Here is a 19,625-nt window from a genome sequence, read left to right as displayed (position 1 = left end):
TTTATTATAGATAATTTGGTTTTAAATAATACTGTGAACAAGGGTATCAGTAGTCCTGTACACATTAAGAAATGCCAAATCCAGTCCAAATCCATTTTTATAGTTTCCTCTTAAAGCATGATGTCATGAGGGTTTGACCTTCACAGAGATTTCTGTCTCAGCTCCTATTCACTTGTGAGCCACACGTTGCCTCAGTTAATAAGTATTTGAGGTGACAAGAGTACACTTAAGAGTGCACTTAAGTAACTTAAGAGTACACTTAAGTTACAGAGCTCCCTAAGGCCTTAGCTCACAGCATATTTAGAAATACAGTGCTTTATTAAAAGATATGTGGCTAGCCAGCAGCATCTGAGTCCAAATTTAAGGATTTATCCCTGGCACAAGCCATTTGTCCTACCCCTAGAGTAAGGATACCTCTAACAGTTACTTACTAGGTACTAAAAGATCCACCTAGAATATGAAAACCGCTTGAGAAGATTGTGGCATAAAATCTCAGCTACAAATGGAGTTACAGCTTATCACCAGCTGTTCTGAGAAATTCCATGATCTAGAGTTGACCTCATACTCACTTTTCTGTTTATGTCTTACCTAATGTGTTGACCAGTAGAGTGGCTGTCCATCTTCAATATACTAGCCACAAAATGGGTTTAGCTATGCAATGTAAATATTTTGTCTAAGAAATTTATATAAGCAGAGTAGTGTGGCAATAAACCTGTTTTTGCATATTGGATAATAGTTGTGATAAAATTTCTATAAAGAACTTCAGTTATTCTAACTCAGACTAATTCTAGCCTATCCCTCAAACTGCAAAATAACACCCTCATCTCCGCACACATACAAAAATAATTAAAACCATACAAAATATATATTTTCCTAAAGAAACTCCCTGAAATATGCACTTAGCAAGAGTCATCAGAACTCTTAGCTTTTAAAGTAAAATATATATGCATCTGAGTTACTTCAAGCTTTTTCCACAAGCAATGGTTGTCCAATTCCTGTACATTTCTGTAACTGAATGGGCTCAGGACAGTTATCCAAAGATAAGATTTACCTGAAAGGCAAATTTAAGTTTTTATGCCCTCCATTGCTTACAGTTTATAAAAACCAATTGTTTATGGTTTGGTTTGGTTTGGTTTGGTTTCTTTTATTTTGTTCTTTTAACTTCACCCCATCAATGTTCGGCAGAAAAAAACGGGAAAAAATGAAGACCACATTTTTAGTTAGTGTACCCTATTAATGAAAAATAAATAAATTAGATTTCCTTGAAAAACACTTGCTTCTCTGCTGAGAAGTTTTCTATTTAATGAAAACTTCATTTTTAGTTTTAACATCAAAACTTTACATCAGCTGAAAAAACAGAAAAGGAAAGAAATCTTCATTGTGTTTGCTTTGGATACGTTCTCTTTTTAAACAAATGGTCACTCACTCAGTATATCAAGGGGATAAGGAATGATATTTTCTCATTTTAAATATTGCCCCTGGGGGACAGCATGGTGAATTGGAAACAATGGGACTTTGAAATGATAAGTAAATTCAAACTCTGAGTCTTCCCTTCAAACAACTATATGTTTTTGTCAGATTCTATCACTTTTCTCGGTTTCAGGCCTCTCCCATGTTAAATTGAGATAATTATACCCAATAAAATCGCTGTGATAAAGAGACTCTGAAGAATTCTGCCTCAGACAGTAGCGAGTTTTACGATAATGAAATTTTCATTTATGGTCTACTCGTGCTTCTATTTTTTATCTTTAAATTTTTAGAATTTTTAAAACCTTCAGTCCTAAAAATTTCAAATTATTGTAAAGATAATAGATCAATATTTTCATTACCATCTTTAGATTTCACTGAAGACATACTAGCTGACCCAGAATCATTCATCCTAACCCTGAGTTGAACAATATTTTTATTTATAAGTTTCAAACATGTTACAATGGAGCCTTGGGCTACAAAATTCTAGGGAGAAGAGCCCTAAAATGGGAACTGAATCAATTCTTAAGAAATTAATTGAGATCAGGAAGGACCTAGAAAGACTGAATTTTATTCTTAATGACTCAGGGTTTTCGGGGGGTGTGGCGGGTTCTGTCTTGCTTTGCCACACAATAGAGATTTAAAATAAACCTTGAAAAGTTATGGAACTGGACAACTTACTTGAATAACTTCTCCAGGATAGATCGCAAGAATCTAGTTTGCTGAGCAAATAAGAACTGCATTTCAGGGACAATTGTACAGCAAAGTTTACTGAGCAAAACGTTGAACGAAATAGAAGGTAAAAAAAAAAATGTAGTTAAAAAAGAATAGATTTTACAAAATCTGACAAAACTCTCTTCCCATGGAAGTTGTGCTATATGTTTACATGTAGTAACGATTATTGTAGTGTACTCTAAAAAAATTCTTAGAATTACATGCATCAAATTCAGAACATGTTAGCCCTCAGCTTCTGTGTTCTTCCTTCTGGTTTACAGAGCTCCCTAAGGCCTTAGCTCACAGTGATCTCCCTGTTTCCATAACTACCGTAATATTGATTCTGACGAACACAAACCTTTATAGTTTCTCAGATCAACAACTCAAACTAACAGATGTTCCCCCTGGACCCTATTCTTATCTTTCCAAACAAGGAGATAGATGTCTTCACATTTCAATCATACAAATTTTTTAAAAATAAAAATAAACCTCTGCTGCCATAATAATCTACTCAACAATTTAAACAAATTCATTGATTTTTAGCCTGAGGAGACAGATAAAGAGACAATGGCTATGTTACCTCCTTCTACATACACATATATACCAGGGAAGAGTATGTCAGGTTTAAAATGCTATATTTAAAACTAATATTTGAAAAAGTATACTCAATAATACACTTTAAAAGGTTTGAAAAGGTATATTTAATATTAAAATTTAGTTTACTTGCTTGGTTTTGGTACTTAATTTTCTTTTGCTCTTGCAAATAACATTAAAGATGAAGGGTCTGTGGGGGCTTTTTAGTGTGAAAATATTGCAGTAATTCAGTACTGCAGTTACTTTTTTTTTTATGGTTAAGGTAATAAGTGAAGACACTAGGAACCAAGTTTTAGTATTTGTATTAGTCCATTTTCACACTGCTGATAAAGACATATTTGAGACTGGGCAATTTACAAAAGAAAGAGGTTTAATGGACTTACAGTTCCATGTAGCTGTGAGGCCTCACAATCATGGCAGAAGGTGAAAGGCACATCTCACATGGCAGCAGACAAGAGAGAGAGCTTGTGCAGGGAAATTCCCATTTTAAAAACCATCAGATCTCATGAGACTTATCACAAAAACAGCACAGGAAAGATCCATGATTCAATTATCTCCCATCAGATCCCTCCCACAATTCACATGTGGAAATTATGGGAGCTACAAGATGAGATTTGGGTGGGGACACAGAGCCAAACCATATCAGTATTCTATTTTCTATAGAATAGACACAAAATACATTTAAACATTCTAATGAGATAACATCAATCTAGGCATATGGTTTTTAATCAGATTAGTCTGTTTACTTTAGAACATCTGCTTATAAAATGGTATAATAAATTTTTACACATAATATATAAAAACTATTAGAGAAAAATGATATAACTTTTTGAAAAACATTAATCTTTGTGCATTTCGTACACAGGGAAATCAGAATGGTTATATCAGTCCTATAATATAAACTGTGCCAAAATTGACTTTATCAACTCTGTATATTTGAAGGCAATTTACTCCAGATTGTTTTAATGTCATAATAATGGCAAAAGTCTAATTTCTAGATTCTGGTCTCCAATGTGAAAATAAGCTACTTCAAGCTAGCTTAGTTTTCTATTTCAATTAGGTCTAGTCACAAAATAAAAATAAACCCACACTGATTCAGATTTTTATGGAATGAACTAGAAGTCTCAGTATGTTTTTTATTTTTTAGGTACAAGTAGAATGCACATAAACAATTATTGGTGACCAAGATCGTGGCATACAGTATTATGTTCAGCTGGCCTTGCAATGGTAAAGAGTGTTGGTTGAGTGTTTGATACCTAGGAAGATGTAAGTGTGGAAAGCAAAATTTAAAACTGCCTGTGTTAGCAGTGTCTGGGAGCTCAACTTATATCACTTGGGCCATGAGTCTCTTCATTTCTTGGGTCCACTTTCCTTTGTATTAGCCTCATTTTCAGATTCTGAATAGTGACCTCTGACAGCTCCAGGTTCACACTATTCTTATTGACAGCAACCCCAGGAGAACAGGGAACCCCTATTTTCAGTTGCACAAGGAAGTCCTGAAATTAGCTCTTGTTAGACTGACTTGGGTCACATGTGCCTCACTGAATGAATCATTGCGGCTAGGGAAGTGGATTCTGCTGAATAGTCAGGCCTCAGTCGTGTGTCCACCACTGGAAGATTTTTAAGTTAGTGTTTGCATAATATATCTTTTGTCCAAAAACAAAAAACCAAAAAACACAAAACTGCCTGTGTTTTACCTCATTAATTAAAATTTAAAATCTTTAATCTAAATTTTTCATGTCAATGCAAATTTTTAAAATCTTGTCTATTTAAAATAAAAATGGCAAAATTTACTCTATCATTAAAAAAAATAGCTGATATTTTTAAACAATTCAAACTTCTGAGAAGTCAAACAAACACTATTATGGGTTTAATTGTGTCTTTCAGAAATTCATATGTTGAAGAAATTCCTAGCACCTCAGAATGCAAAATTATTTGGAGGTAGGGTCACTGCAGACATACTTAGTTAAAATAAGGTTATATAGGAGTAGGGTGGGTTTCTAATCCAATTTGACTGATGTCTTTATAAAATGGGAAAATTTGGATATAAGAACACACACAGAAATAATAACATGTGAAGGAAGAGGCAGAAATCAAGGTGATGCTTCTTCAAGTCAAGGGACAAGACTAAAGATTGCCAGAAAACCACCAGAAGCTTGGAGAAAGACATGGGACAGAGTCTCCATGAGAGCCCTCAGAAGGAACCAACCTGGCCAACAACTTGACTGCAGACTGCTCGACTCCAGAACTGTGAAACAATACATTTCTGTTGTTTAAGCTGTCCGTCTGTGGTCCTTTATTACAGCAACTTAGAAAACTAATACAAATGACTAACTAGCAAATTACTGCTAGGTGTTTAAGCAACTTTCGTAAATCGAATGAACCAAATATAAATGTAAATCAGTTTTTCTTAAATATACAAATAAAATTCTCCTACACTTTTCAAATTAAAATTTTGAGTAAGCCAATATGTCTGTGTTTCTGATCTTTTATACTCTGTCAAATAGTTCATATATCTTAATCAGCATATATTCTCATTATCATCATTATTTTAAATGTTTAAAAACCAAAATATTGGGCCGGGCGCAGTGGCTCATACCTGTAATCCCAGCACTTTGGTAGACCAAGGCAGGCAGATCACGAGGTCAGGAGATCAAGACCATCCTGGCCAACATGGTGAAACCCCATGTTGGGCGAATTAGCTGGGCGTGGTAATTCCAGCTGTAATTCCAGCTACTCGGGAAGCTGAGGCAGGAGAATCGCCTGAACCAGGGAGTCGGAGTTTGCAGGGAGCCGAGATTGTGCCACAGCATTCCAGCCTGGCGACAGAACAAGACTTTGTAAAAAAAAAAAAAAAAAAAAAAAAAATATATATATATATATATATATACACACACACACACACACACACACACAGAGAGAGAGAGAGAGAGAGAGAGAGATTTTATGAGAATATTCGACTTCATCAAATATTTACTTTTTTTTCCCCTAAATTTAAGTGTTTATGCTTACCTGACCAAAAGGAATGTCTTACTTTGATCTGCTATGAGAAAATACCTAAGAATAGGTATGTTATAAATAATGGAAATTTATTTCTCACAGTTCTGAAGGCTGGGAAGTTTAATAACAAGGCACCAGCAGGTTTGGTGTCTAGTGTGGGTTCAGTCTCTGCTTCCAAGATGGAGCCATGAACACTGCTTCCTCACATGGCAGAAGGGATGAAAGGGCAAAAAAGGGATTGAGTTAGATCCCTTCAGCCCTTTTATAAAAGCATTAAATCATTCACGAGGGCAGAGCCCTTATGACTTAATCATCTCCTAAAGGCCACACCTCTTAATACTGCTGCATTGGGGATTAAGTTTCAACATGAATTTTGGAGGGGACAAAAACATTCTAACCACAGCCAGGAGTATATTTGTTACCTCAGATCAATTATTGTTATTATGGTCTTTTTTCATAACATTTAATTATCTGAGTTGATGAGATTATGTACCCCCAAGCCAGGGTTGTAAATAAACATTTCACTGCTTGTTGAGTTCTGAATCTTTATTTTTCCCTTAGCTGTTATTCTGTTCTTCAGCCTTCAGCCACTATTCTACATTAACTTTATTGACAACAGAGTCCTATCTGATAACGTATGTCGTTTGCAGGAATCAGCTTGTTATCAGATGGGTTTGGGAGGATGCCTATGAGGATACCTTTACACTACCTATCTCACTCCCAGACAGCTGAACACATACTCAATCAGTTGACTAAATCCTAACCCACTGAGTGGGCCTGACCCCATCCATTGACTGTGAAAAATCACAGGAGTAAGGAAGACTCAGCTTCTCCCTTCCCAAATATTCTCATCCTGAGTCAGACATGGGTTCATTTTCAAGTCTCAATCCAGAAAAATAATAACAAAAATACAGAGGCAATATCTGCAACAGGGGAATGGTGATCAAGGGAGAGAGAAGGGTGAGCTGATAAATAAGAGATAAGGACATGAGGAATCAATCATATGGGGACCTGTAGGCCAGCGTCAGGAAGTGGACTTGGGAGTGGAGCCAGCAAGTGGAAGCCACTGAAGGGCTTAGACTGAGGAGTGAAGTGGTCTGACTTATAGTTTTGAAAGATGATTCTGCTCTACTGCCCTGTACTAAGTCAGCTAGACAATCAGCAAAGGATGCATACTAGAGATGAGTAATTGTCATTGCAGAGAGTTACAGAATTCTGCAAGGATCTAACTGTTCCACAGGCTGAGGCTGAAACAAAATTTGAAACTGAGAAAGGCATGAGGGGAACTCAGGAAGTGTCTGAGGTATTAATTTATTTTACAACCGTATATTTGAAATGCCCCCCATATGTGTGATGGTTATTAAACACTGACCCTTCACTCTAAAAATAGCATCTGTCTGTAGGGTTCACCTGTTTAGATATAAATTTTATTAGGAAGATCTTGAGTAGCAGTTTGGAGTGTGAAAAATTTTGATGACAAGGAAACTAAAATTATTAAGGCTTACACTAAGTCAATGGCAGAAAATAGGAAGGGGTACAGATCCGAAGCTTCTTCGGAAGATAAAATTGATAAGCTGGAGAACAATTGCACATAGGTGAGAGACAGCATATCTTAGGATAGTGTTTCTCAGATATTTTTTATGGTAAAAGGAAATGCATTCTGTATCAAAAGAACTTCCCTCCCCAAGCCTCCCCATACACAAACATACTCTTTAATCATCAAAGTTTTACAAAATAATACATACCTTTGCTAAGTATTATTGCAATCTGTACCATTGTATTTGCAATGGTCTCTAATTTTTTGTATTCCATTGTTTCTATTTTAAAATATTTTCTGCATAAATTGATCACATCACCACAGCTTGAAAAGCATTGATTTATAGTCACTCTAGCTTTCTAGCTTGGCAACAGAGAAATATTGATGAACAGATCATCAAGATGAGGAATACCAAAGAAAAAAGGAAGACTGTTTGCAAGCTAAGAGTCAGCATTGGATATATTAGGGAGTTTCACATATAATACTTCATTTAAAGTTTATAAGTACCTAATTTGGAAATCATTATTCCAGTTTTAAAGATGAAAAAATAAGTCTCATAAAAAATAGTTTTCAAAAATAGTACAGGCATAAAGTACAACTTAAAACAATTTTTAATATTCCCCCATTTAAGATTAAATATTTTGCCAGGATCTCTTTTAACTAATATGAACTTTGCTTTATTTCTGAAAAGCTAAAACTACAGGTAAGTACTGTTATTAAACTTCTGACTGTATCCACTGTCTATTTTCAGTAGTGCTTTGTATATTTAGTTTATAAAATAAATTCTTTCTTTTCTTTCTTTGGGTAACAACCACTTTTCATATGGAATAACAAACCAAATTGTAAATCTGGTTGTCCTGTGGTTGAGAAGAGAATAAGAGACCTTAACTGTTTTTTCTCTGCATTGTACTTTTTCATAAAATTTTTAAACTGCCAGGGACTGTAGAGATCATCTAGTGAAGACATCCAACTCCTTTATTTCACAGATGAGAAAACTGATCTCATCTATTTATTGGCAGAACTGGGTGTGTAGGAAACCCAAGGAAGTCATGTGTCTGCCATTTAAAATTTGTAATTATTCAACTCCCCTCTCAACTCCTCTCTGCAAACATCCTAGTTGCCTAGTTGCTCTTTCCACAAAAAATTATCTCCCAAGTGTCCAGATCACACAATAGAACACAAAGAAAGATTTAAGCACAAGGCAGAGGAAAGGGTGGAGTTGTTAACATCCTCCTTCTTCCTACAGTGGGTTCAAAGCTTTTTTTTTTTTCACTCCTACTTCAGTACACACAGACTGAATTATCCATGTGTAGAAGCCACACTATTTTATGTCCAGGTCCTACAGAGATTAGAAAATTGTTTCTCTCTTACTATGTTGATGATTAACAGCCAGCATACCAAAGACTCACTTTCCTCTTCACTTTTCTGTTTTCCTGTCCCTTCCAACTCTGTAAAACAGTCTTATATATGCTACTACATGTTTGTGTTCCTTACAGCTGTTTCATCAGGACATCCTTCTGGACACAGGGCCTCCTCTTGGCTCCTTGTCATTGGAGGGTGGAAAGCTACAGGGAGAGAGTCACATAGAGGGATTCAGTCTTGACCCTAGCAATTGCTTGTGTACTTCGAATCCCAAATACAGGCAACTGTTTTCCAGTCAGTGCAGTAAATGGAGTTCAATTATTTTTGGCATTAAAAAAAAAAAAAAAAAAAACTGTCCTAGACATGATTCTGATGCAAGCCCAGATGCACAGGGAGCATAAACCCTTTATTGGGGTACACTGGGCCTGGATGGGACAGAGAGGGGAGTGTGTGCAGAGAGGGGAGTGTGCAGAGAGGTTTGTGTGCAGAGAGGGGAAGGGGATGGCATGCATACTAGGAGGCTGAGGCAAGAGTGGAAAGGGCAGCTTTGTTCAGAAGCACCAACTGGGGCTGAATGAGCATGTGCCCCAGGTCATGTATGGAGATGGTCTCTTCACCAGTCTTACAGCAATTTAAACTCTTTGTTTGTGTGAGACAGGGTCTCGCTCTCTCACTGCACTGCTGGAGTGCAGTGATGTAATCACAACTCACTGAAGCCTCGAACTTCTGGGCTCAAGCGTTCCTCCTACCTCAGCCTCCAGAATAGCTGTAAACTCTTGAAATAAAGCCAGAGCAGCCCTAGGGCTGTGTTGATGCCTAACCTCCCTCTTGGCCTTTACAGGAAAGAAGCAGGTGTCAAAGATATGGAACAGGCCTAACAGACCTCACAACTATTTAACGCTTATCAAAATCAGAAGTGTCCACTTAAATATGGTTACCTGGGTTACAGATTACATTAAGACAGGCATTTGAGAACTCAGATCCGTTAAACATGACAGAAACTCTCCTTGACCAAACTTTAGTCAGACTTCTCTGAGGCCTCTTGTCAACTAAGCCTTCCCAGCCCAGTTTTAGCAAAAACTTCTGCTGTCATCCTCCCACCCTGATCACCGTCTATATCTGGTTAAATTCCTTGTTCCCTATCCTTGCTATCTTATCATCTTGGTCTGCCTTTACCAAGAATCCTGTTAGGGCAATTCAGCAAGAATCTCCCTAACCTTAATGTCTCCTCTTAGTAATTTCATCCACTGACCCCTTTACTCTGCTCCTTGGCCCTAAATCCCCTCTTGTCTTTGTTGTATTCAGAGTTGAGCCTGTGAAAGTTGCCAGTATCAAAATGGAGTGACTCCTGTCAAAACCCTAACAAAATGGAGGCAGGAAGCATAAGGAGGAGCTATTATACACAAATGACTGTAACAGGACTTATCATATGACATTCCTCAAGACCAGTGTTCCAAAATAGCCATCTGCACAAGAATACTTACCTAGCAAGGCTGTTTCTATCCATGAACAAGCACCAACTCCTATAATAACCTATGCACCTTTTTCCAAGGCTGCTTAAATAGTCATCTTTACATGAAGATGAAGAAGCTTCTACCCCAAGGGTATGCCTATGATGCATCATAGGCTGCTTGTGATTGCAACCCCCTGCGTATTCCCAAACAAGCTCATTTGTCCTGTGGGAAGAAAAACTGTCGCAGGTGTTTGCAAAAGTTTGTATACCTAGAATGTGTTACAATAGTTGGAAAATTCTAATATTGATGATGACTAATTTCAACTGTCTAATAGCTAACTATATTAGGGTTCTCCAGAAAAAAACAGAACTAATAAAATGAAGGAGGGGGAAGAGATTGAGAGAGGTGTCTATGTATCTAGATATAGCTAGATAGATAATAGATAGATAGATAGATAGATAGATAGATAGATAGATAGATAGATGTGATAGAAAGATGATTGACAGATAGATAAAGATAGGATAAATAGCTATCTAGATATCTTTATAGATATATTCATGTCTATAGATAAAGACAGAGAAGCAGAGAAAGATGCATAGAAATTGATTGATTTTAAGGAATTGTAACATGCAATTGTTGGGACTGGCAAGTACAAACCACATAGGCGAGACCAGAAGGTATAATTGAACGAGAGTTGCTGTTGCAGTCTTGAGTCCAAGTTCCACAGGACCACAGGCTGGAAACCCAGGCAAGATTTCTATATTATAGACTAGAGAAGAATTCCTTCTTTGGGAAATCACTGTCTTTGTTCTTAAGGCCTCAACTAATGGGATGAGGCCCATCCACATTTTGGAGGGTAATCTGCTGTACCCAAAGTCTACTAATTAGCTATCAATCACATCTAAAAACTACCTTCACAAAAATGTCTAGATTGCTGTTTGACCAAACAACGGGACACTATAGCCTAGCCAAGTTGACACATAAAATTAATCATGGCACCAGCTAACACTAACTTTGCTTCTCACAACCAGAGGAATTATTTAATATTGTCATATAATGAAATTATACTACTTTTTAAAGTCATTGCTTCAGGTTGACATATAAAACCATTTTAACTTTTTTAATTGATCTGAATTGCTAATGTGTGCCTAATTTTTATAAATAATCCCTTAATTTTATTTAAAATGAAACAAAAATTGATGGGAAAAAAACTGTGTGTGTGTATGTATGTGTGGTATCAGGGGTGAGAGGAAGAGATTACCTGGCAAAAACTACAATTTTATTCTGTAGTAGTAGTCAGTGCAATTTAGCACCAAATTTTTAAAACTCTCAAAATCGAACGTACACAGAGAAATGAGAAAAATCCAAAGATTTAAATTCATCACCAATATCTTCCCTGGGTTATATACCTTAAATTATACCAGATAAACTAATTCTGGAAGAGAAAACAACACTATTCCCTATGACTATATATTAGCATATGGCTTTCAAGGAAACAAAGAACAGCAGTTTCACCAAAATACACTTTGCCAACACTTTTCTCCTTTTCCAGAGGAGAAAAGGAGTATAAAAAATAATAGCAAAATATGTCAGTTTCTATAACAGGCTCATAGTTACATGAGTTTGTGTGGAGAATCTTGTGGTTACTTAAAAAAATAATAATAAATTAGTCATAGCAGTATCCTCCCTCCCGCTTGACTTTGACTTCTCCAGCTTACACATTCCCTCTGTGAGGCTCAGCTCAAGTTCACATGTAAAGTCAGCAGAAATGTGAAGCTCTGCTGCTCAACACTACAGCTAATACAGCTGTGCATCACTCAGCACAGAAAACAAAGTGGTTATATCTTCTTCTGTTAATTAATTTTTACATTTTTTCTTCATTATGAAATCTTTCAAACACTTAAAAATAAGTTTATACCTAACACTCAGATCTAACAAATGTTAAATTTTTAACTGTTTCAGAAATTTTTGGGAAAAAAAATGAAAAATGACAGATACAGAGAAAACCCCTCACTTCCTTCTCCAGTCCTTTTATCTGAATTACTCATCCCCTTCTACCTGACACCCTCCCTTTCCAGACATGACTAATATCTTGATAGAATATATATCCTTCCTATCTTGATTTTTATTGCTCTTAACCACATAAAATTTTGCCAGCAAAATTATAGGGATCATTTTACATTATTTTTAATTTTGTATGAATAGATATTTGCAGCTCAATTATGTATGTATGTATTTATGTATTTATGTATGTATTTATTTATTTATTTATTTTGAGACCGAGTCTTGCTCTGTCGCCCAGGCTGGAGTGCAGTGGCTGCAACTCAGCTCACTGCAACCTCCACCTCCTGGGTTCAAGTTATCCTTCTGCCTCAGCCTCCCCAGTATAGCTGGGACTACAGGCACACACCACCATGCAGGGCAAATTTCTGTATTTTTAGTAGAGATGGGGTTTCACCATACTGGCCAGGCTGGTCTGGATCTCCTGACCTCCTGATCCACCCGCCTCAGCCTCCCAAAGTGCTGGGATTACAGGCATGAGCCATCATGCTCGGCCCAATTATTTTATTTATTTATTTATTTATTTATTTCAGACAATCTCTTACTCTGTCACCCAGGCAGAAATGTAGTAGCGCGATCTCAGCTCACCACAACCTCCCCCTCTCAGACTCAAGTGATCCTCCCACCTCAGTCTTTCAAGTTGCTGGGACTACAGGTGTGCACCACCCTGCCCAGCTAATTTTTGGAGAGATGGGATTTTGCCATGTTGCCCAGGCTGGTCTTGAACTCCTAAGCTTAAGCGATCCACCTGCCTTGGCCTCCCAAAGTGCTGGGATTACAGGCATGAGCCACCATGCCTGGCAATTAATTTTTAATTTAACCTTATGGTTTCAAAATGTACCAAATATGATTCATGTAGATCTAGTTCATTTAACTGCCAGATGGTAGTCTACTAAATATATGATAAACTAATTATTTCTTTGTTGATAAATATTTAGATGGTATCCCACTTTTTTCTTTTAATAACAGTGCTACAAGGAATAATCGTGTATATGTTTTCTTATGTACATATAAAAGAATAGAGCATCCACCTAGAAGTGAAATTTCTGGGATATGTACTATACTCAGTCCACTTTCCTTGATATTATCTAAGTGTTTTTCCAAAGTAGTTTGACTAATTTACATAGCCACTGAGAGCGTATGAGAGACTGTTTCTCCACACCTCCGAAAGCTGAGTATTGTTGACGTTTTAGTGGTCAGAGGTCTGCCAGTGGTAACTGAAATGGTATTCCATTTTCAAACCCATGAGCATACTCCCTCAACTATTCAGATTAAAGACCTTTTCAGCTGTTTATCTTTCCAGCTTCTTTTTTAAATAGAATCTTCAGTTTGTTTGATTTACCCAATTTTCAATTAGGTAACTTGTCTTAAGCTTATTCATTTTCAGAAGACTTTTTTACTATAGTAAGATACCAATATTTTGTTGCTACAAATGTCATAAATTTCTTTTCTTCAATTATTATTTTTTATTAACTTTCTTCAATGTATCCTGTATTAGAGAGCTTTGCATTTTAATAAGGCCAAAGTTATCAGTAATTTCCTTTGAAGTTTTGTGCTTATGATCATCCTCTTTAAAATATGGGATTCTCCTGTATTTCCCTCCAAAATCTTTATAGAAGTTTTCTCATATTGGGGTCTTTAATCTATCTCGAATTTATTTTAATGTGTCACAAATTGTAAATTTTTAATAATTAATTTTACCTGGAACCATTTATTTAAAACTTTGTTATTCCACAACCAATTAATAATGTCTGAACTGAGTTCATACATATGCATAAGTCTTTGTCTGGGTTCTTTGCTCCTTTCCATTGGTTGGTTTGTCTAGCCCGTACAAATAGTAAGATAGCTGAATATTCACACTTTTACAATTTGTCCTCATATCTGCAAAGAATTTCTTCTCCTTTCCTACTAAAAAAAAAGGCTTAGATATTCCTGATCATTTCACATTCCAAAGAAATTTTAGAGTTAGTTTAACTGATACTACATAGGATATGTAAATTAATTGGGGGAGAATTTATTTCCTAAGAGTATTAACTTTTCCCGTCAATTAATATCGAGTTTTTTGGCATTCTCTTATATCCTCCAGTAAATATTTAGGTATCTTTTAGTTTTTGTACCTCTTATGAATTTGACCTTAGTTTCTGTAATAGTTTAAGCATATGGGGAATAAATAAGAATGTCAATGACTTTTATATATTGATTATATATCCAGGAACATGCTGACCTCTTATTAGTGCCAGTAATTCATTTATAAGCCATCTCAGATTATATATATATATCATTACATCATATGCAAATAATGAAATTTAGTTTCTCCCATGCCAATTCTCATTCTTCTTACTTGTTATCCTTGTCTTTTGGAATTGATTACAAAGTCCTATAAAATTCTTGCATAGCTCCCTACTTTAATGGAGATTTTGTAAGGTTTCACCATTAATAGTATTTGCTACAGGTTTAGATACACTTCAGTAAGTGGGCAAGTACCTTCCTATTCCCCGTTTGTGAAAAGTTTTCCTTACAAATGGGTGCTGCATTTATTGCATGAGTTTTCTGAATCTACTGAATCAATCATAATTTTTTTCTCTTTTAATCTGTTAACATAGTAATAAGATTAACAAAATTTTTAATATTAAGTCATCCTTGAAATCCTAGAATACACATTATTTGACCACAATGCATTTTTAATATTTTGCTGAATCTAGTTAGCTAATGTGTTAGTATCAGTACATTTATGTTAAGTAATACTGGTTTAAAGAATTTATTTTATGCAGTAATATTTTCTGGGTTTGGTACCATAATAATAAGAAAAAAAGAATAGCTAACATTTATTTTGCAGTTACTATGTGTCAGTCAGTGCTCTTAGCATATCTCTTTTGTTTTCGCCATTTAATCATCACAGTTCTATGAGGTAGGTACTCTGGTCATTATCCTAATTAAGCAAGTGAGAGTGCTAAGCATTTACCTAGGAATATAGTTAATAAGTGTCTAACCAGGAACACATTTTCTGTTCTCTAGGAAAACTTAAAAGTTTATAGTTATGTATTCCCTGACAGTTTGATAAACGCATGTCAATAACTGGGACTCCTGCTTTTTCTTCCAACTGATTGCATTTCCCTAATGGAAGTAAGTGTATTCAGTTTTAAAATATCTTCCTGGATCCATTTTAATAAGGTTTAATTCTCTAGGAAATAGTCCATTAAATCTATATTTTATATTAATTATAAATACATAATTTACTATTCAATAATTTAATACAAAAATGTAGATTATCTTTGGTTTTTCTTGATTAATGTTGTTAGAGGTTTGTGTAAGTTTTTAATCTTTTCTAAAAATAAACTTTATTCTATGCTGAATCTCCCTATTGTGGCTTGGTTTTCTAAATTCCTTTATTTCTGTTGTTATTACTTCTTTCTACCTTCTTAAGATTTACTATTTTTCTAACTTCTTCACTTAAACGTTCCTCAGTTAAATATTTAGCTAATAATTTTCCAATTGTTTTGTCCTAGTACAGACATTTAAGGTTAACATTTTTCCCGTGAGTATACTTTTTGTTGTAGTCTATCAGTTGTGCTTCTCTTGTTTTTCAGATCTAAATAGTCTATAATTTGCAATACAATTTCTGCTTTAAGCTACAAAATATTTGGAAAAGTACATTTTGGCATTATTTACTAATTTTATTGCAATGTTTTCAGAGAACATGTTTTTTGTGTTACCAACTCTTAGAGACTGTCTTTGTGGCCAAGTACATGAACAATTTTAAAATATATCCTATGGATGGACTTCAGGTGCCAGCCAAGATGAAATAAGCCTGCTAGAATCCTTCTCGTTCACTCATTACAATTAAAAATTCAGGACAAAATACTAAAACACTTAAATGAGGATGATTCTGAAACAAAATAATAGCAAGAAGGTTGATGAGAGACATCAAAACTCAAACAAAAAATGACCAGTATGCCAATAGTGAGTTTCCTATGATATTTTTCCTTCAAGATCATCTGGTCTTGACTTAAGGATGGGCCAAATCAGGGAACAATGTGATGGGAACAGACAGCAAAAACTTTGAGAAAACTCTGGTTTTCTGTCAAAGTACTATGAAACTGGGACTCTAAGAGGTGGAAAGTGGAGGTTGAAGGTGAAATCCCAATGTGTTTTTCTCTCCCTCTGCCCCAAGGCCAGCTTCACTGACCAGCTTCAGTGCATGTAGAGGCAGCAGCATGAATGTAAGCCCTAGAAATCCATCTTTCTGGACAGAGGAAGCATGAAAATGGGCCTCTAGGGGCCTCCGTGTTTAAAGACCGTGGAAGGAATTCCCATTTTTATTTTCTGTCTTTTCTTTCATTACTTCATCCCCCGGGTATATCTAATAACACAGAACTGTGCCACTGTGTGGAAGACTTAGACAGAAGACTCTTGGCCAGAGGGACTGGAAAAAGGGACCCCTGGGAGGCAGATTCTGTGAGAGAAAATTATTTTTTAAAAAGAGAGAGAGAGAGAGAGGGGGGGAGAGAGAAGCGGGCCCGCGCGGCTCGCAGCGGCAGCGTCGCCGCAACGCGGGGGCAGCAGCAGCAGTGGTGGCGGCAGCAGCAGCGGCACGCGCGGATGTCGCGGGGTCTCGCGGCAGCATGGCGGCCTACCTGATCATGAGCGGCAACGGCTACGTGCCCGAGGACTGCCTCACCGCGCAGCAGCTCTTTGCCAGCGCTGAGCGCCTCACCTGCAACGACTTCCTGATTCTCCCAGGATTCATAGACTTCGTAGCTGATGAGGCGGACCCGACCTCAGCCCTGACCCGGAAGATCACGCTGAAGATGCCGCTGATCTCCTTCCTCCATGGACACTGTGACAGGCCAACATAGCCATCGCAATGGCTCTGATGGGAGGTATTGGTTTCATTCACCACAACTGCACCCCAGAGTTCCAGGCCAACGAGTGGCGGAAGGTCAAGAAGTTTGAACAAGGCTTCATCACGGACCCCGTGGCGCTGAGCCCCTTGCACACTCTGGGTGATGTGCTGGAGGCCAAGATGTGGCAAGGCTTCTCAGGCATCCCCATCACGGGGACAGGCACCATGGGCAGCAAGCTGGTGGGCATCGTCACCTCCAGAGACATCAACTTTCTTGCTGAGAAGGACCACACCAACCTCCTCAGTGAGGTGGTGATGCCAAGGAAGGAGCTGGTGTTGGCTCCAGCAAGCTTGATGTTGAAAGAGGCAAATGAGATCCTGCAGCATAGCAAGAAAGGGAAGCTGTCTTTCGTCAATGATAGCCATGAGCTGGTGGCCATCACCGCCTGCACAGACCTGAAGAAGAACCAAGACTAACCTCTGGCCTCCAAGGATTCCCACAAGCAGCTACTGTGCGGGGCAGCTGTGGGCACCCCTGAGGATGACAAATACCCCCCAGACCTGCTCACCTAGGCGGGCGTAGACATCATAGTCTTGGACTCCTCCCAAGGGAACTTGGTGTATCAGATTACCATGGTGCATTACATCCAACAGAAGTACCCCCACCTCCAGGTGATTGGAATGACAGCAGCCCAGGCCAAAAACCTGATTGACGCTGGTGTGGACGGGCTGCGCATAGGCATGGGCTGCGGCTCCATCTGCATCACCCAGGAAGTGATGGCCTGCCCTTGGCCCCAGGGCACTGCTGTGTACAAGGTGGCCGAGTATGCCCTGTGCTTTAGTGTGCCCATCATAGCCAATGGCGGCATCCAGACCATAGGGCACATGGTCAAGGCCCTGGCCCTTGGAGCTTCCACAGTGATTATGGGATCCCTGCTGGCCGCCACCACAGAGGCCCCCGGCGAGTACTTCTTCTCAGACGGGGTGCGACTCAAGAAGTACCGGGGCATGGACTCACTGGATGCCGTGGAGAAGAGCAGCAGCAGCCAGAAATGATACTTTGGTGAGGGGAATAATGTGAAGATCCCGCAATGTGTCTTGGGCTCCATCCAGGACAAAAGGTCCATTCATAAGTTCGTGTCCTATCTCATAGCGGGCATCCAACACAGTTGCCAGGATATCCGGCCGCAGCCTGTCTTTCAATCCTCGATGTACTCAGGAGAGCTGAAGTTTGAGAAGCAGACCACGTCGGCCCCGATCAAGGGTGGCATCCACAGCCTGCACTCTTTTGAGAAGCGGCTGTACTGAGGACAGTCGTGGAGGCCGAGTGGTGGAGGGGGCGCACCCCAGTGTCCACTTTTGGGCACAGCCTCCCTCTGTAACTGAGTGATCCACAGATTTGCACTATAGGTTCCCCAGTTCCTTTCCAGGGAGAGAGGAGGGAGGTTCTGAGGGGTCTGCGGCCTCTCGCTGGGCACCGTCTGCAGACACTGGACTGCTCTCTGGGCCAGGATGCCCTGGGAACCCCCCAACACACACACACCAACCCAGCCAGCCAGGCTCTCAGGCCCTGCGCATGCCTCAGGTCTTGCTGCAGCCTGCTCCAGCCCAGCCCCCACCCCAGGGGCAGGAGGTCCCTCCTGGCTTCTTCTGTAGGGCACCTCCCTGCCCCCAGTCCCCCAGGAAATGGTGTTCTCCTGGCCCTGCCTCTGGTCCTTCCCGGGCCACTACCCCCTCAGCCATATGGCACTTCTGAGCTCTTGACCTAAGCCAACAGGAGGTCTCCACCCACTTCCCCCGCCCTAGGCTACCCTTGGGCCCTGCTCCTCAGGCCACTCCCCTGTCCCTGGCCCTGGGGAAGAGGCTGCCCTGATCATGGCCTCCTCGCCTCCCTGTCATTCCTGACTCACACCATCCCCAGGTATACCATTCCTGCCCTCTCCTCAGCTGCAGTAGAAGGCACACTTTACATACCTTGGAATCACAGTTGTGTCATTGTGTATTAAATAATAAGAACAAATCAAGCAGGTCTCATCGCCTCCAAACAAAATAATAAAAATAAAAAATAAAATAAAATAAAATAAATAAATAAGCAGTGAAGAAGAAAATTCCCTGGTGTGCCCCCAAACTCTGCCTGTATGGAACACATCCAAAGAAGCATAGCAAAAGCTTTAAGTATTGATCTGTGAATCAGCTCCAAAGTCTTACACTAATCCCTGACTGTTTCAGATAACACAATAAAGACTTTAAACCCTGAACTGACATTCGAACTAGCACCAGTGTAAGGCAAGATAGAACTCATGGTCTGAACCTAATTTGATTTATTAATAAACAAAACATCTTCAGAGGATTTTAACAAGAGGCAGAGTCTCACAACACATTACTCAAAATTTTGAAGATGTAATGCAAAATTGCTCAACATACAAATAACCAAAAAAAAAAAAAAAAAAAAAAAGTTGGACCTGCTTTCCAGAGAAACAACTATCAACAAATGTCAAATCTAAGATGATCCAGATGTTGGAATAAAGACTTTATTGTAGCTATTATAACCATGCTCCATGAGGCAAAGGTGAATGCTCTTGAAATTAATGGA

The 19,625-nt window shown here is 38.5% G+C and overlaps 1 pseudogene; it reads left to right on the top strand.

The window, feature by feature from the left end:
- Positions 1-16,811: 16,811 nt before the first annotated feature.
- On the top strand, positions 16,812-18,775 carry LOC102118336 (inosine-5'-monophosphate dehydrogenase 1 pseudogene; annotated as a pseudogene).
- The last annotated feature ends 850 nt before the right edge of the window (positions 18,776-19,625 follow it).

Source organism: Macaca fascicularis, chromosome 12 (genome assembly GCF_037993035.2).
Source record: "Macaca fascicularis isolate 582-1 chromosome 12, T2T-MFA8v1.1".
NCBI classification, from domain to species: domain Eukaryota; kingdom Metazoa; phylum Chordata; class Mammalia; order Primates; family Cercopithecidae; genus Macaca; species Macaca fascicularis.
The sequence above is the reverse complement of the archived record's forward strand: the minus strand, read 5'-3'. Positions and strand labels throughout refer to the sequence as shown.